Genomic DNA, 20,658 nt, shown 5'->3' with positions numbered 1-20,658 from the left:
ACAAGCCCTTGATAACTAAGGTGTGCTACGCATCAAGTTAAATACCTCTGTTTGGATGTGTTTATTCTGATTAGGCAATTGTGATTTATTCCATGTAATGGTTTTACAATAAGGCCATTGGAGATAGGACAATGTGTATAAAATATTTATCAGTCTATGTTTTTAAGGTACTGGGAAGAGTTTTTTTTTAACTTCGCTCAGGGGTGGATAATAATCTCCGCTTGAAACTATCGCTAAACAAAAAATGACGTGTTTAAATATAGGAAAGAGTATCTTTGTTTTTGTATAATATTACGAGGGCTCCATTGCTTGTGAACATTTGCCAGAAACCTGGGATTAAGTCAATGACTAAGATTTTTTTAATAGTATTTGAAAGCATTCATATAGAGCCTCTGTTGACACCTCATTTGTTTTTAACGGGTCGTCATTTTGGTTGATTACTTTGGGGTAGCCGAGATAGAATTTCTACATGAGTGATCAACGAAGTTTTAAATCTGACACACCTTAACACAAAAGTGTTTATCATTTTAATAGATTTTGTGTGCACTTTAACATAAAACAGGGATAAAGTTTCCACTATATCAACTCAGTAGTTTCAAATGCATAAATATTTAAGCTCTTGTATACATCTGGAATATTAAGTAAAGTGTTGTAGGAATACATGACATATAATGTATAGTCATTTTCCACGTTTCATTCGGTCCGATGATTGTGTCAAGAAAACTGTATTAATTTGTATTAGACTTTATTTATAGTACTTGAAATTCAATAATAATCCTCTCAATTCATAAAAAAAGAAGGAATTTAGGTACATCTTCACAGTTTTTTTCCTCATGTAGTTTGTACATGAAATGAAAATTCTCTTAGGTTACAAAAGAAGTATAGGGAAAGTTATCTGTCATTACAAGGGGAGTCATCAAATATTCGATCATATCAAAGGAGTCATTGAACATGGTATGCTTGTCCCAATGACTGTTTCATCTCCAGGTATTTGCAACTACATGTTTTTATGCGGATATATAACATGAATGCCGTTTCCACCAGGTGTCTAGAGAGGCATTGAAAGTAATAATTGGAAAACGCCTTCCGTCAAAACTGCAAAAGCTGTACTTGGAAAGCTTAAAAAAAAAAAAAAAATGGAGATCAAATAAGTGCATTTACAGAAAATGGCGATTTACACAAAAGATCGAGTTATTTGAAAACAAATAATAATGCATTTATTAGTTTATTTTTTTAAATACTTTGGCCAAATACTACATTACGAATTGTGTTGAATCATGGTAGAATACAATTAGGTTTAATATGTTTGGATGAAATTGTCATGTTACATAACCATTTCCTACCCATATTTGGGAATAAACCAGAAAATTAATATTACGTTAAAAAAGGGCTTATATCGTGAAGTGAATATTCACTTCACTGCATATGAATAATATTGTCATAATTCTTCTGTTTCGATGAAATATTTTGAAAAGTTATCGAACATTTTAAGTTCACTCTCATACATCAAAATATAGTATCAGAATTTGTTAATCTTTATGCTGACAGTGCTACTGTAATTTATCAAAATTAAAGTGATTTCAATCTAGACCCACACAGTAACATAAAATGTACCAAGATGGTGGAGTGACACATTTTGATGTCACATGAATATTTCCTCAGATATTATCGGAGCCTTGACAACGCCTGTAACTAATCGGGGCATCAGGGGTCAGTTAACAAAAACAATAAGTAGTTATAAGTTCCTTGTTTTTTCGGTATGATTAAGTCATATTTGAAGTTGATACCCTTTTCGTTGTTTCAAGATTGTATCGAAACAAGAATGTTTTTAGTTATTAATACAAGTTTTTGAGGAAATATTGTCGGGATGCACCGGGAAATAACAGAAAGGAGCAGCACTGCATGAAGACTCGTACATTTATTTGTACAAAGATAAGAAATATTCATAAAATATCATTTGGTTGATTGTCTGGTTTTGTTACAAATTCCTTAAGTTAGTGGTCAACAACATTTACAAAGCCCTCAAATATGGGTCGAAAAGAGTTATTTTACTTTGATTTCTTTTCAGTTAGGCCTATAGAAATAACTGGAAAAAATAAAGAACAACATTTTGATATTAAAAAAAAATGATCAAGAAACAGAATTGCTTTCGTTACTGCTTTAGTCATAAACAATTTAAAAAAATTAAATAATTTTGGTAATTTTGGTAATTTAATGAGAAAATTCTATTATAATTTGACAACCAGTCTTGTTTGCACAGCTTGAACATTGAGTGGAGCCAAAAACCTCTGTCAATAAAGTCAAACAAATGAAGCATAGTTTGTTATTTTTAATTGTATCATTCGGCTTTTCTAACTTTATGCTTAAAAGATAACTATTTGTGAAGAGAAACCAATTGCCTAACAAACCACTGACCTCTATACTTTTAAATTTGACTGCCTTCGTTTGCAGATATTATGTTTTTATCAATCAGCTGTCCAAAAGCCAAGGGGAACGAAGACAATTTTAATATTCTATCCCAATACATGTTCTCGTTTGATTTATTGTTTTGTTACATTTTTGGCTAATCAAATCAAAATTTATAGGAAATATACAGTCCATTAGATTCCATCAATAGTGGTTTTATTGCTTCTTTGTTACTTGTTCATATGTACAGCTTGTTTCATTACACTGTTAGAAATTATTAATATTGAGATTAAATTAAAACACACCATCACATTTACTCTGTTCTGTCATCATTCATAACACATTAATTAGAACAATCTACAAATGTAATAGTGTTATATGTGGTGAACACGGTTGATGAGAATAAGAAAAACAATATCCTAAAATCATATAAAAAACCGCAAACCACTAATATTTAAGTCATTATGAACTAAAAAAAAACGTAAAAATGCTTCTGTATATAACAAAATTGAAGGTCAAAATACCAGCAACAGATTTGGAGTATATTTTCCATTTAACCCTCTTTGATTAAAAGTTTGTTTTTTAACGTCTCGTTTTGTTCAGTGTTAGAATAGCATTGCTGATTTATGACGAAGAAAATAGACCGTCACTAAAACATTAAAATTTTGAACATTTTACATCAAACGAATTTGTTGGATATGCATGTAATTTATCATAATAATATTCAAGGTTTTAAGCATTCTAATGATGTTGATAATTTTTAACAACCTAACTTATTGAAATTAAGAGAAGTATATAAATCTTAAAAATAATTTCAATGCCTTTCAAATGCATAGTTACCCTGATTTACTACTATATCATGAATCAAAACCATAACTATGTTTGAATTTAATGAAAATTAGTTCTGCCAATTGGGTTGTTTCTTATCTGGTCTCGTTTTAAAATTATAAATCATTAAATCTTTGATGGAATCACATCTTTAAAGCCAATGAGACGGTTAAATTAATAGCCATGATGTATAAATGTTGATATTAATGGACATAAAAGACCATTTAAAACATGGTACCATTGAGTTAAGAATACCATATAAAGACATTTTCTCAATCTTAAGAAAGATGTGACAAAACATGTAATGAAAGAAAAGTTCACTGATAAATTTTATACTTATAATTAAAGCAGAACATTTTTTCGGAGGGTCAATTACCATTTCTCGAACCAATAAACCATTTCAATTAACACATCAAAATGGTCTTACTACCGTTGGTAAATGACATGAAATGAGATAAAATGTGGAAAAGGGGAATAGGTCTAAAATAATGAATATATGTTGATTCATTGCTGCTTATCTAGAACGTCCAGCGGTTACATTCCAGGCATATTCAAGACGTTTTTGTCTGCGAACTTATTTCGTTCGAAAACATTTTTCAGATCATTGATTATTGTATCAACGGTTGCAGTGTGAGCTATGTGAATTGTACTGAACGTTGTATTATATATTTATTGGTTTATCGTTGAACTTGGTGTCGATGTATTAGCCTATGTAATTAATATATGTATTAAGATTTTGCTAAATATTCTTCTTAAGCTTGCTTCCTTAAGTGAGCTCTGTGTCTGACCAGTATTTAGAATACATCCTTTTGTGATTGTCTCATGGAAGAGATTGTTCTGTTAAATGAGCTATCCATACACGACTTATTGTATGCACTGTTTCGGTCGCGTGGCTGAGTTTGATTTTTTTTATATCTGCTCTATAACTTATCTATTATACCAAAAATTGTGTGAGAACATATTGTCTAATAGTTCAACTTGTATTATTGTTGCGTGAGCTATTTGAAATCGAAAGGTTTTAAGCTTTCATTGTTACAGAAACTGCAATTTTTTCACATGTTTGACTTTTCTTATATTTATCCATATTTTGTTTATTTCAGGTAAGTCAAGATAAAGATATTTTCAAGTAACGGTAAATATTTTTTTTCATATTAAGTTATCATTTCAAAAACTCTCTATTTGAGAGTTGCTTCATAAATCTAACACCAATTGGCCGTTACACGACATAGCTTCCATTCATTTTATTACTTTAATTCCCCTAGTGATTAATTCATTAATGCATGTTTGTCTTTTCTGTCCATCAGTATTATTATTTTGCCTGGAAAATTAATCTGTTATAGAAAACAAAATATATTACTAAATCAATCAGTCAGCGGGATCTTCCATCCCTCTGACCCTAAATTTTTATTATCAGAGTAATCTACCCTTTTCCAACTCTTTGATCATCGAGGAATGAAAGTTAATATTGGTCTCGGGGAAACTATGAAGTCTGAAATAATTTTCCTTGTACGATATGGTAGTGAAAAATAAACAAAATGATCAACATGTTACACCTTTAAAACGAAATCTTAAATTGAAAATTTTCATTTCATTAACTTCTTAAAGACTATATTAAGAATAGATTTTGATGTATCTACAAACAGACTGTGTTATTGCGACGGAGTGTGGTAACGCTACAAAAGAACCATTTCTTTATTGATGACATCTGGTCTTTATTTTAATATATACAACATATTTAATCTGATAAACTGAATAGAAATCATCTATCTTACAAAACAACAATTTATTTAATAATGATAAATCGTTGTTGAAGCATGCCAAACTGCAAAATGTCACAGATAGTTTGCTATGCATCCATTTAATAGAATTTAGGATGAAACAATTAGAAACCAGCAACACGTAAACTTCTTATCAGAATGAAATAATGCATTTTAGTATTTTTGTTTTTCTGTTTAATAGAGAAGACCGAAAAATGATTGAAATCTGGTTGCGTTTGCTAAATACTGAAAATATTCAGAACTCAACGTTTTTAAACGCATGTAAAACTATAAAAGAAGGATTGCACTCGTTTAATTACGTCTATAACTTACATGTTTTAACTATAGAGTGATATTCTATGCAGAAATGTATATATTCAGCGTATATCAAATAAAAAAAGATTTGACAGATACCTACGATACACGAAACGCTCAAACTCACCGTGAGTATAGAAAAAATTGGAAACATTGTGAATGATATTAACAACAGCAATCAATGATCTGCCAGCAACACTAATTTTGATGAAAAAATAAACAACAAAATGTAACTATAAAAAACAACCACACGAGGTTCCACACAAGGGACATTCATCACCAGCCCAGTAGTCAACATTTCTGTTGACGTGAGTTATCATAGATATGTTCATAATTATAAATTAACTGTTAACAAAACTTTGAAGTTTTGAAATAGTAAGGCTTTTCTACCTCAGGAATAGATTACCTTAGCTGTATTTGGCAAAACTTTTAAGAATTTTTGGTACTCAATGCTCTTCAACTTTATTTGGCCTTTTTAACATTTATTTTTTTCGAGAGTCACTGATGAGTCTTTTGTAGACGAAACGCAAGTCTGGCGTAAATATAAAATTACAATCCTGGTATCTATGATGAGTTTATTCACGTATAGTTATGACAGGGTTATACCAGTTCTTTGAGCATTACCTCGATACATTGGACTTATAAAGGTGTATAGAAGAATACGCAGTTAAGAAAGTCTATAATGCTTTCATAATAGACAAATCCCAAGAGTCAGGAGCCTGTAATTTAATGGTTGTCGTTTGTTTATGTGTTACATATATTTGTTTTTCGTTCATTTTTTGTACATAAATAAGGCCATTATTTTTCTCGTTTGAATTGTTTTACATTGTCATTTCAATGCCTTTTATATATAGATGACTATGCGGTATGGGCTTTGCTCATTGTTGAAAGCCGTACAGTGACCTATAGTTGTTAATTTCTGTGTCATTTTTGTCTCTTGTGGACAGTTCGGAGACAATACTCCAAAGAATAAGTTTGCCGTTTGTTGTTTATTCTTTTCGAATTGTTCACATATGTTGCTGTTAAACACAACGGTAGATGTTTTTTTTCTGTCATACAAATATACGGAGAGTTTGGAAAAGTTGAAACATTTGCGTCTGCAATGACACAAATAAAAAGTAGAATTAATAAAATCACCGAACTCCGAGCCTACTTTAACATATGATGCAATGTTTTCGTACTACAAAGAGTATGACTACTGACCAAACATGTAAATCCTTCCTTGTGAGGTGGTTTGCATGTTTCAAACACTTTACCGGGTCATACGCTTAGGGGTATAATTTTACAGACGCATATTCAATAGTTATATGAAAGTTCACTCCGTTATAAGCCTTAAAAAGGTTCAGTTGCCAGTACAACTTCTGAAAAGTTCCAACTCCTCTGGGGAAAATTGTACTTGTTCAATTAGGGTTGTACTGTTCTCTTTTTTTCTCGTACGCACATCGAATTTGGTGTAAAATGTTATACCATTCGGCGTACACATACATGTTGCGCATTACCGTTAGTGTGCCCTTAGTCACTTACTTCATATATATCCATATTATTAAGGTACTTTTTAGCTATTTACACTTTTGTCAGTCTGAAATCGTAAAAAAATAAACAAGGACAGGCGTATAATGTGCTCATGTCCCAGCAGTTTAACTTTAAGTTTTTTTTTTATATTTCTTTGACCCTTTATCAAAAGTGTGTTCTTGGGACAATTTTACTATTTTGGTTCGTTGAAAATTCATTCCTGAAAATATCATTGGCATATAGTCAGTACTTGTCAATTCCATATACTAGTACATGTAATATCATTTACTCACAAGTCAAACCGTTTAATTAGTTGTCGAGCATACCATTGGCTTAATAATAAGTCATTCTGTTTAATTGTCAATGAAATCATTTGTTCGACAGTCAGTGCTTTAGTTGAATCACCAGTTATGTTTTGAGCTTAGTTTTCGCTAATTCCTGCGGATGCCCGTTGTCGTGTGTTGTGTCTGATGACTGTTTTTTTTTCTTTCTTGATGATATTATTGGCTTGGTGGTCAGTGTTTATGTTCTGTTGTCTGTTTATTTCTGCTGATATTATCGACTCATTAGTCATATATCGGTTCCGTGGATTGTAAATTTCTGATGATATTATCGACTCAGCAGTAGTCTTGTATGGGTTTTATGATCTTTCAAATCGAGAGATATGATCGCCACAGTATTCAGTGTTTCTGGTCTATGAACTACTAGCATTGAATCCTGATGATATGATCGACCCAGTAGTCAGTGTTTCTGTTCTGTGAACGGTTAATTCCTGATATTATCGACTCAGTAGTCAATGTTTCTGTTCTATGAACGGTTAATTCCTGATATTATCGACCCAGTAGTCAGTGTTTCTGTTCTGTGAACGGTTAATTCCTGATATTATCGACTCAGTAGTCAATGTTTCTGTTCTGTGAACTATTAATTCCTGATATTATCGACTCAGTACACAGCTACTTTTGCATAGGTACTATTTCTGTACTAAAAATCTGTAGTACTGGAAATTTACTTTTAATATTCAGTACTATTTTGTTACCTATGCAAAAGTAGCTGTGTAGTCAATGTTTCTATTCTGTGAACTGTTAATTCCTGATATTATCGACTCAGTAGTCAATGTTTCTATTATGTGAACTGTTAATTCCTGATATTATCGACTCAGTAGTCAATGTACCGGTTCTGTGAACTGTTAATTCCTGAGGATATATTATCGACTCAGTAGTCATGTACCGTTCTGTGAACTGTTAATTCCTGAGGATATATTATCGACTCAGTAGTCATGTACCGGTTCTGTGAACTGTTAATTCCTGAGGATATATTATCGACTCAGTAGTCATGTACCGGTTGTGTGAACGGTTAAATCATGAGAACACCATCAACTCCGTAGTAAGTGTTTTTTTTTCTTTGAACTGTAAATTTCTGAGAATATTTTCGACTGAGAAGTCAGTGTTTTATTTTTTGGACTGCATGTAAATTCCTGATGATATTATCGACTCAGTAGTCAATGTTTCTATTCTGTAAACTGTTAATTCCTGATGGTATAATGGACTCAGAAGTATTCGTGTGTGGAATGTTTATTTCTGAGGATATCATCGACTTAGAAGTCAGTTTCTCGTCGTTTTTTTGCTGTTAATTTCTAAGGATACAGTTGATCTTTATTAGATTAGTTGATCAGATATTTGGAAAAATAAATGTCTTTAGTTGCCAGTCTTCTGTAGGTTTAAAAATGTGTACAAATAAAAATCGTATAATGAATCCCGAATTTTTGATTTTTATTCTTGAAATGAAATGTAACAAATTCTGATGTATTATTCAATGTCTATAAATGGTCGGTGGAAGACAGACTGATTGCAGTTTTTGTTTCAATTACATGAAGAGTGATATTCTTGTACATGGATTTGAACCGTCATTTTATTACCATTAGGGGAAAAAAGAATGAAAAAATAATTCCATTATAGTGTTTTTCATCAATTCATATTCAGTTGATCTGTAACGATGATAGTGAAATAGGATCCCAGTAAAGCTGGAGCATGACGAGGTTAAAACTTCAAAAGGTTTTCAATCAACCTTTCTGTCGTCCCTACATTACAAGTAATAAGAACACAGTTTTATATTAGTATATACCTAGTTCTGTATGCATATATATGGAAATAGAATACAAGTAACTGTTTGATATATAATACTTTTCAAATTATATGAACAGTGGGTTCAAGTACACGCATGATAGCTGTAGCTAAATTATGCAAACCATTTTTATGTCGATGTTGTTGTTTTGTTGTATTCCTTAGATTTGATACATATCTATAATCTGTGTTTTTCGTTATTATTTAAGTTCAATTTAAAATATATTAAAAAATTAAAATCACAAAAATACTGAAATCCGCGAGGAAAATGCAAAAAGAAAGTCCCTAATCAAATGGCAAAATCAAAAAGTTCGTTGTAACTTCTCTTTTAGTACTATGCTTGTTAGTTATACAGACAACAGGGGCCAGTTTCTTCAGAGAAACTGAATTAATCACAAATACAAAACGTCATCATGAACGAGATATTATCTAAAGCATGTGACAGACGACACTACAACATAGGGTGTGATGTTTGTTTCGGGTCACTAAGGGTCATACGAAGAAAATAATATTCCTTTGAATTTTTTAATATCACAGGTGGGAATCCATGCGATAAGCGATTACAGAATATTATGTGATGTTCTTTAGAGATAGAAAAATATCATAAAATATAATTTTCCATTATAAATTTCACCTGTTTTCCAAGTTGGCGCTGTGTATGTTGTAATATAAGTCGACAAAATTTCTGCCATGATACCAACCACTGCCGAGCACATTTATTGGATGTAGCATATAGCTCTTTCATTAATTGGTTCTCATATTTCTATCATTTCGATGCTAGTGGCTTTGTTCATGTATGCAGACTGTTATATTTCTCGGAGACAGTTCATTTGTCTGCTAATTAGCGCTTTATAGCTAGCTCTTTGCTATTCACCACAACTTCAGATATCAGATGTAGATAACGCGTTATTGTGCGTGATTTTACAGAGATTCCTGTAATAATGCGATTTATCAGCAGCTATAAAACCAAGAATAAACACTTGTTCACTTTATTAAAAGATTTTAAAATTGTCATAATACCAATTAGTTGGTTCATCTTGTATTTATTGTCCTATTAATCTTGCCAATGAATGTTATCGTATTCACTTCATATTGTCAGCTTCTGTTGAAGTCGACGTAAAATATATATCTATACAACTGGATTTATTTGGCTTTATTTTAGGAATGGTGTTTAGGTTTTTAATGATGTTTATTTCTTTGAACTTTGAAGGCTTTTTTTATTTTATTTGGAACTCTTTTTTTTATGTATTTCTCTGGTGTTGGAGGTAACCAAACACATGAAGGTATAGTAAGTACACACAACATACACACATAAATGTATGGCTGAAGTGGTTGCCAACTGAGTGTTTCTAAACAAGCAGCACCTCTCACAGTTTCATTGTGACTTTACAGATTACATTTATATAGCACAATGCATATATAAGTATACTTTAGGTTGAATGTATTGTATGAATAGTGCATATTTTCGTTGTAAAATTTACAGTCCAAAAAAAGACCATTCAGACTTTGTGTATAGCACGTATTTTCATGATAGGACTATGGAAAGTCTAATTCGAATTAATAGCATGTGAGTGTTAAGGACTATTGAATAGTACATAGTGCCATTGTAAAGTCTCAAAAGGTCAATTTAGCTTTTAGGAATGGTACCCAGTGTCATTAAGGTTATGAAAAGTTTTTTTCAGATTTTAGAATTGGTAATTGTATATGCATTACAATTCTTTAAATTGTTTTATGTATTTTTTGTGAATCGTGGTGAAACTATATAAAAGTCATGATTGAATGTTAATCTATTTGTGTTATAACTTGGTATTTGAATTGTAAACTATAGTTTGCACTCTGGCTAACTGTAAAAGTCGAACATTTAAAAGATGTCATTGACATTGCCAAAAAATTGCAGATGAAAGGTTTCGTATATTATTTTTGTCCTTAACACTACAGGAAGCAACCTTGAATTAAATAATCAAAAACCTTAAATGCGGAAATTGTCATTAAAGACGTTCCGCAAACACAATTATATGTATTTTTCTATAATGAAAAAGAAATTTTAAACAAACGCATCATCTACATTAATGTCCGTTGCTCGATATCTTATTGAAATTCATGCGAATAAATAAGACATATCGCTACAGATTTCTGTGAATGGTGATAAAACGGCGAAGAAAAGAATGAAAACAAATACGGATCAATAATGCATACACATTGAGTATCAAGCTGGGTAAAGAAATGAATATTTCTAGGTAGGTCCAAAGTATCCCATCGACATGGAAAAGTTCATAAAATACATATGACACCTTTTCATGCTGTGTTTATACTAATGAAAAATGTATAAATAATCTGTAAATTATGTATTAATAATTTCTTGATAATGTGAAAAGTCAATGCTTCAATGAATTTGGGTTTGTAATCATACACGTCCATTTATAAACAAGCTATTTACAGATAAAAAAAAATCTGAAATCAATTTCATGATACTTTAAAATATTAATTTAAATTTTGTGGATGATTTTATTTTGTTTTTTTGTTTTAGTTGAAGTATAAAAGTATCAAGAACGTCCAAATCTCATTAGAAATGATAAAACAATTTTACCAATTCACATACATAAAATATGTTGTCTGTTAAATTTGTGAGTAATTTTCAATAAAGCTTTGACTATACGGCAAGTAAAAAAAAAGTGAAAATAAGTGACTCAAAATATTACCCTTCCAAAAAGAAACCTTCGGTTTTTAGCTTGGTCTGTGCCACAAGGACACTGTTGGTAATTCGCAAGAAAACGTAAAAAAAATAATGAAAAAAATAAGTATAAAACAGAGCTAAATAGTATTAACCCCAAGACACCTTTCCCGCTGTAGATTACATTCGAAAGAAACCAGGTTTCTGTAATTTAATGTAAAACAGGATTGTAATGTTGCTATGCTATGCAGTTCCTAAAAGAACTAAACTCAAATCGTTCTTTTTTTCTTCTTCTTGTCCTGACAATGTAAGTCACAGGAACATGCCAATACTCCGTATTTGCACGAAACTAGACAATAAAAGTTAAAGAAAAAACCCTCCGACCTTAATTATGATAACCAACAAAGGTTAATCAAGTCACTAAGGTTAATCTAAAAGTACTTTATTTAGACAAATGTTTAATAGTACTGCGAATGTATCCGAGAAGATCACTCATACATGAGCTAGGAGCATTTTGGGATTTCGGTAAATTGTACATGTGTGGTTCATAGAACTATCAGGCGCAACCTGAATGTTTTGAGAATGGAATGCACGTTGCATTACTTTTCCGATATTGTTATTTCGGGAAGGATATCATCTTATCATATCAGAGGAAGAGGCAACTCTTTAAAAGTTTCTTCTTAAATTATACACATTTTGTTTTCTTCGGGACTGTTTAAATTATGGCATATTGTAAAGACTTTTGTGTATTGCTTCAAAGACTGTATACGTTGCCCTTTACGTGGCTTTTACTATTTTTCTCTCGCTTTGTAGATGTCATTCTCTACTAAACAGTTATCCCTCTGAGTATGGTTTATCTTTGTACTTACCATCTTCCGATAAAACATAGCAAATATTGAAAATATTAAAACAGAAGCTGATAAGAACTAATTCGGTTGGTGATTTTCTAGACAATTGAAATTTTAGTGGAGCTCAAAGTATGGTTTTTTGGTACTTTTACATTTCTAAGAGCGTATCAACCTTGGAATAACTTTACTGTCGTAAGTTTAGTTTCTACTGCTGTTAGCTTTTAGAACTATAGACATTGGTTTTAAGTTATTTGAGTGCAGAACAGTGTGAAGGACCGGTATCACCAAGAATACATAAATGCATAAAATAAAACAGCAAACACGACGAAACAATATCCAACAATTACTCTGTCAGTTTGAATTTAAAATTCATTATCATTTATTTTAATATGAAATTGGACAAGATAATCGCTTGTTATTATTGATGGCATCTTTTGCTTGTCATCATATTAAATGACCGAAACCATGTCGAGATATTATCAATTAAAATTATAATTTCTTTCAGGACGCGCACCTGACGTTAATTCGAATTAAAAAAAATTATCTAATTTTATTGATAATGGATTGTCTAATATCATCGTGTTTTCTTCTTTGTATTTTGTCGCATAATAAAAGCATAAAATGCTCTATTGTCTGATCGCTGTTGTTTACATGTGAGTGATATTTAACAACTTTAAAACAGCTCTCGTGCTTCGACAGTTGTCGCCTTTATTAATGAAAACTCAGATTGCCAAGTTAAGCATAAGTAACAGTGATAATACTTAACAATTAGTCTTTAATATTTTGTGTTTAAAAAGTACAAAAGGAAAGAAACATCTGTAATATTCGGAGAGTTCTTGATTGGAAATTGCCATGTATATTCCAAAAGCTTATTCCAACGAATCACACCAGATACTCCTAAAAGTTATCACCAAACTTGTACTGTTGTACAATCATTATCTAAATAGACTGCAGTTTTTAGGGGAGTTTATTTGTCCCGTTTTCAACAATGGTTTAAATGCGAAACTTCATTCGACCGGTCATCATGAAAAAAATGATCTATTATCATTGGTGGAGTTTTGGGTAGCAATAAAATTTTGGCATTCATTTAGTATTTGCCTGTCTGCATCAAATCATATACAATTGCAGCCTCATTGAAATAACTGCTAAAACAAAGACTTGATATCATAACAATTTGTCTAACATTTGTTTTACGGCTTCTGATTTAGATTGTGCCATGAATGCAATTATGAACTGTCTACCCTATTTGGACTTTTGTATGGTCATTGCGAGTAAGAAAGCTAGGCAAGGAGGTAAACATGCAACAAACATTCCAAAGTTGTTGACAATGAAATGTGGTGTTTTAGTGGAGCATTAAATGCTTGATGCACTCTCTTTATACAGACATGAGAAATTATTATTATGGACAGTTAGATGTTTTATGTTTTATTTTGCGAAAATGACATGACGGTAAAATATTGTTATTGTTGAACAGATTGGCCATAATCATGTATCTCTTAAATTAAAATTCTTGTTTTTTTCTAATTAGATAAAGATATCAAATCAACATTTTCCAATTAATAGAGACTACTGAAGAAGATAGAACGTTTCCCTCCTACTTCGAATAAACACCCAAATTATATGGTTTTACGTAAATTTGATTTTCGTCTTCATTTCCATAAACTCTGCGTTTCTTTTGTTATGCGGCAGAAAACATGTATTATATTATAGAACTCTTCAGGTGGTAATTGTTACTATGGGTATACTTTTCAGCATCTCTCCGCACCTGTCGGATCACTGTTTCATACAATTACTAGCATATTGCCCCAAACTAATAAAAAACTCAACCCTTCTTACAATCTCCAGCGTAATTATTACTTGTAAATTTAACGCTGAACAATGTCTTTGATTTTCTTCTTTGTTGCAAAATTTAAAAAGAAAATTTGTAACTTTGCATAATAGATTAGTCGAGGTCGGGATCATCAATTTTAAGACTTGGTTTTAAGTGGATCTAGTTACAGGCAGCGTTTTGTTGTGGGGACATTAATGGGTTTTTGAATAATACGAAGACGCGTGGCACGGTGAAAACCATGAATACATAACGGAAAATTTGTGGTCATTGCCACATTATAAAAAAAATCGGATATACCTTACGTAAATTCTCAGTTAGAGACCAGAAAAAAAGGTTATTTTTTTTCGTTGTTGTAGCACTTCGGACCTATATAAAATGATGTTCTTTAACATGAGAATAAAGAATATATGCACATTCGTATATAAATGCATTTTCACATATAAAGTTACCTCAAAAAAGTGTTGATGAGCTATTAGAAGTACACGTCTGTGTAGTCACTTTAGTTATTGGACTATTCAGTTAATGAAGAGAGAAGTTAGTAAAGAAATTGAGTGGAACCGAGTTTGATAGGGGGATGGGTATCTGATATTTGATTCCAAACATAACATTCGTGATTTTTTTTTCTATGAACATGATTTAGGATGACGGGAATATATATATATCACGTAATCAAAATAAAGATAAAAAAATTGAATAATCCATTACTATTAAATTCAACCCCGTATATTTCAAATCCACTTACAAATCAGGTTCAGCAATTAATAATTAGTGGACCCCTTAAAACAGTTTCTAACATGCTCTTATATGAAATATTAATAAACCCAAACTCCCAAAATGAAATAAAACCAAGTTTTACAGAATTAAACATATATTGTATCTATCCCAAACAAACTTGAAATAATACACACCACATATACAGTTAAGTCTGCTTCACACCTGGCTTACTTCAAAAAAATTGACAACGAGGGGCGTTTGAGAACAAAACTTTACAACGGAGCTGATATCAGTTTTCCAAATTGTGTATTTTCCATTCCTGTTCATCACCATTCAGTAGCACCTGTTTATTTATATTCGTCAGATTCAGAGCTTTCGTTTCCTGTCATGTTTTCCTTGCTAATTAAAACGAAGCTATCAACCGAGGTTTTAAAGTTGTAATGTTGAAAAATCCTTTCGAAAAAAAAATACGAAAATTATAAAGAGTTTTTCGACCGATAAATAATATCTCTTTCACAGAAAGCGACGGATATATTCCCGAATTGTCGTAACCACAATTTTCATTATCATTTCCTCAAATGTAACATCATTGAATGTGGCTTGCCAAAGAGTTGCGTACAATAGCAACACGACGGAAGCCACATGAAGCAGGATTTGTCTACTCTCCCTAAACACTTGATATCAACTCGGTGTGAGATTCATGTTGATCAGTTTTTAGTTGTCAATGTTATGTTTTTTCACTGCTGTTTGTCTTTTCATCGTTTTCCATTTTTTTTTTACCATAGTGTTGTCAGCTTGTTCTCGGGTTATGACGGTTTGAATATCTTATTGGTATTGTATGCCTCTCTTTTGTTTTCTTTTTAAATAGTGGATGTGCATCTTTTTGTAGTATGTACCGTATGACGCCTTGAAGTTAATCCAATGCAGAAATGCTGATTGATATTTAGTCTGGAGAAAACATGGTCTATTTATTACTATAGTAGTGTAAAATGAGCTTTGTATTGCCTCTGTTGAGTCTATCCCCTTTTCAAATTATATTTACAGTTTGTTCTTTATTATTACAACACTGTCAAATAATAGGGAGGCTTGAGCGTGCACATACATGTTTAGTCGCTTTGGGATTTGCAGATGGTTTGCATCCATTTCCTTTGGTCTTTGCTAGAGAGTTGTCGCGTGGGTTTTCATACCACATCTCCTCATACTTATATCATATGGTTATCTGCGTGCTTCCAACTTTTAAATAAATCATCCTCATTTAAAAAATTATTAAACATTTTAAAAACTTTTTGCACTTTAAACTTTTCTGTGAAGTTTTGATTATGAGTTAGTTGTCACAATCACATAACTATTAAGTCTATTAGAAATTTATTAAAATTCACTTAACGACCATTTTTCTTTGGCATGAAGAATACATGGATATTATATTGCACGGTTCATTATATTCACGAAGACCGTAATTTATTACGCATTTGACGTAATTCTAATGTTTTTACTTGTCTTTCAAAAGCCCCATTAAAGAACAAATCTGGACCAGGCTTTGCCTTTCATCTCTCGTTTCAATTTCTGTCTTGTCACATTAAATTCATATTAACATAATAATTGAAGTTATCGTTCAAGTTCAAAGTTTTATTTTAAAATTTAAAAAAAATAGAATTTTCTGTAAGCAAAATGACATTAATTCGTAATTTGATGAATTTTATATTTTGTTAGCTGTATCTCACAAAAACTTGAAATTAATTTATAACTATACCTATTACGTAAAAAGAAAAATGGACGGTTAAAGGTGTCTTCACCGAAGCATTGTATTTGGGAAAAATTTGAAAATTTGCATCACTTGTGACGTGCATCCTTAAAAAAAATTCTGCAGCGTAGAACTTCATAATTCATTAAATGAGATTTTCAAAGATCTTTAGGTCAGTTTTATTTGCACCAATGATCTGTCAATAAGGAAAACTGACAATAAACGGTAATTTTGAGCATAGATTTTGTTAACATAACTACAGAACAGTGATACTCTTAGATTAATGTTTTTGTATATGAAATGGTTTGGGTAAGGCAGTTGATTATCACTTATCTGATAATATATATGTTCAATAGTTTTGAGTTTTGAACTCATTTGGCTCTCAATAAGTATATGGAGTTTTCATAACTTCTCATTTTGCAGTCAGTATGTCATAATGAGTGTAAAATGGTTATTCATGAAGACCAAAGGTAACAGATATGAGCAACAGGTCACCGTATGATATTCTACAATACAAGAAAAGGGATATGTGCTATGATTGCCAATGATGCAACTATCCACTAAAGTCCAAAAGACGTGGATGTTAGCAACAAATGTCAACGTATCCATTTCAATGATAAGCAAATTTATATCGAATGGTCAGCTATAAAATGCCCCGACATGATAGATTGTGAAACATTCCAAATGAGAAAACAAACGGATTCATTTATAATAAAACAAATAAAGAAATAACCAATATGACAGACATGACCAAACGGCAACCACTACATTTCCTGGTATCTATGATGAGTTTAATTACAACCACTCGGTCGATGCCACCAGTGGCGGATCCAGAAATTTTCATAAGTGGGGGCCCACTAACTGACCTAAGAGGGGGCCCGCTTCAGTCACGCTTCAGTGATTCCCTATATAAGCAACCAAATTTTTTCCCAAAAAGGGGGGGGCCGGGCCCCCTGGGCCCCCCTCTAAATCCGCCTCTGGCCACTGCTGGTGGAGTATTCATTCCCCGAGGGTATCATTTGCCCAGTAGTCCGCACTTTTGTGTTGACATGAATTATCATGTGTTGACATGAATTATCATGTGTTGACATGAATTATCATTGATATCGTAATAATTATAATGTACTATTTACAAAACTTTGAGTTTTTGAAATACTAAGGCTTTTCTACCTCAGGAATAGATTACCTTAGCTGTATTTGACCAAACGTTTAGGAATATTTGGTCCTCAATGATATTTCCATTTCGTTCTTTATTTGGCCTTCTCAACCGTTTTTTTTTATTCGAGCGTCATTATTGAGTCTTCTAGACAAACCCACGTCTGGCGCATATACACAATCTCAATCCTGGTATCTATGATGAGTTTAAGCACAACCACTGGGTCGATGCCACTGCTGGGGGGAATATTAATACCCCGACGGTATCACTAGCCAGTAAGTAGTCAGCACTTCTGTGTTGAAACGAATTGTCTTTGGTATGGTAATAATTATATATAAATACTAAGTAAACTGTTTTTAAAACTTTGAACTAGGAATTTTTGAAATACTAAGACTTTTCTACCCCAGGAATAGATTACCCTAGATGTATTTTGCAAAACGTTTAGGAATGTTTGGTCCTCAATGCTCTTCAACTTCATTCTTTATTTGGCCTATTTAATATTTTCTTATAAGTCTTAAGTAGACAAAACGCGCGTCTGGCGCAAATACAAAATTTCAATCCTGGTATCTTTGATGAGTTTAATTAGTCTCCAAACTTGATGCAGGAACTCAAAGAATGTGGCGAGGTTAAAAACTGTAAGAATTAGTTGGACATGACATAAATCAGTAAATTGGTATGGTAACAGAAAAACCTTTTTTGGTTGTATTATTTACTTTTTGTAATAGTTCTCGTCATCAGCATATATAACTGCTTGATTCACAGAAAACAGCCTTTTGTAATGAGTGGCAATGGTTAAAGATCATTCATGTACAACTTTGTCGAACCAATTTAGACGGTTGGTATCAATGTTGATATAATCTGTGTAATTTCAAGGATATAATCAAATTTAATTGTTTAAATTATTACCACTGCCAAAATTTGAGACAGATTTATTGAACGATATATGAGATTTCTTATTATTAATTTTTATATTTCACCGAATGTTTAATATCTTCTTAAATTACAACTAAAATAAAAATGAGACATCTTTAAATTTCAGATCTACTAGTAGTAAATTTGACAGAAATTTACGTTGTTAGGCGACAGATAAAATATAAGTAATTAACAGAATGATTGGGAACTTGACATAACAGCCTTGTCTCTGAATGAGATATTCCGATAGCAAATGAGCCTTGAGAACCTTTCAATGCACTCTTTTGTCCAGAAGGAAATTTTTAAACTTCTAAATTTCAATTCGTCCTTGAATTTTTTCATTAAAGTTTTACTCGAATGACTGATAGCATGTTTGTCACTCAACACACACACACATATAGTATTTGTATATAGTTTGGAATTGAAGATTGCTTGTCAAATATCGCGTTAACACGCTTGAACGAGATTTCCAATAGGATTTTCTGTCGTCTGTATGGTCGCTGAGGGATCACTATTGTTCTCCATTATTGCATTGCCTAGATGTCTTTTCACAATTTTACTCTCTGAACTGCTCTACATAATAGAAACAGAATTGGACTGCTGAGATGATTTCAGTTTCAATAAATACAAAAAATTAGTAGATGCGGTCTTGCATTATCCTATTATGAGGCTCTCTACATTTTTAAGGTTCGTTTGCTGAGATTTTATTCCCATCAAATGAAAACAGGTGTTGCTGAACAGTGAGAGAAAATGTTTAAGATATATATATTGAGTTGATTGTTTTGCCTAAAAATATGTTAAGTAGTGTTTTGCTCAAAACATATGTAAGTTTGGTGTCTATATTCCTGGGGGATTGTAAAATATTGTTCAGTATAAGTAGGCTTATAATAGCAAGACGGTGTGTCGATTAAGAGACAATCTCTCTCTCTATATATATTTTTAGAGTTAAACAACACTATAGGGCATATACTTGTAGCTGTTACTTCACGGATTTATAGATTTTATTTTATATCATTGCTTATATTATTGAATCTTCGCGGTGGTCTTTTCACAAGAATGTATCCTACTGCATCACAAATACTTCTTATATGAGGGTTTTTATTTCAAATGGTTGAAACCACTGTTTTACTTTTTGTCTAATGCTTGAAATAAGTGTTTTACTTTTTGTCTAATGGTTGAAATCCCTGTTTTACTTTCTGTCAAATGGTTGAAACTTTTATCAAATGACTGAAACCACTGTTTTACTTTTTGTCAAATGGTTGATACCACTGTTTCGCTTTTTGTTCTGTTTTGATAGTCGCAATTTTCTGTTCCTTTTCACTTTTATTCCCTTGTTTGTACATATTCACAGCTCAAAAGTTTTGTTTATTGCATGGTATTTTGTTGTATATTATCAGGTTAAAGGTTCTATTTGTTTTGCTGTTTTGATATGGATTTTATTTTCTAACATTTAAGAATGTATCAAACTGCATTACAAATACTTCTAATATGAGGGTTTTTATTTCAAATGGTTGAAACCACTTTTTGTCTTTTTGTCAAATGGTTGAAACCACTGTTTTACTTTTTGTCCTGTCTTGGTAGTTGCAATTTTCTGTTCTTTTCACTTTTCGCCCTTGTTTGTTCATATTCGCCGCTTAAAAGTTTGTTTATTGCATGCTATTTTGTTGTATATTATCATATTAAAGGTTGTATTTGTTTCGCTGTTTTGATATGGATTTCATTTTCTAGCATTTAAGAATGTATCTTACTGCATTACAAATACTTGAAATATGAGGTTTTTTTTATTTCAAATGGTTGAAACCACTTTTTGTCTTTTTGTCAAATGGTTGAAACCACTTTTTTTTCTT

The 20,658-nt window shown here is 31.7% G+C and overlaps 1 long non-coding RNA gene across 7 annotated transcripts in view; it reads left to right on the top strand.

The window, feature by feature from the left end:
• LOC143067673 (uncharacterized) overlaps positions 1–20,658 on the top strand; it is a 112,487-nt gene that overhangs the window by 53,944 nt on the left and 37,885 nt on the right. Inside the window, exon 1 of one of the 7 annotated variants that reach the window (XR_012976010.1) lies at positions 4,348–4,366. The exons of the other annotated variants lie outside the window; for them this stretch is intronic. This is a non-coding gene — a long non-coding RNA (uncharacterized LOC143067673). Of the gene's footprint in view, positions 1–4,347; positions 4,367–20,658 lie in introns of those variants that run through there. 7 annotated transcript variants of the gene reach the window in all.

The sequence above is a fragment of the Mytilus galloprovincialis genome, chromosome 3, assembly GCF_965363235.1.
Source record: "Mytilus galloprovincialis chromosome 3, xbMytGall1.hap1.1, whole genome shotgun sequence".
NCBI classification, from domain to species: Eukaryota; Metazoa; Mollusca; class Bivalvia; order Mytilida; family Mytilidae; genus Mytilus; species Mytilus galloprovincialis.
The sequence above is the reverse complement of the archived record's forward strand: the minus strand, read 5'-3'. Positions and strand labels throughout refer to the sequence as shown.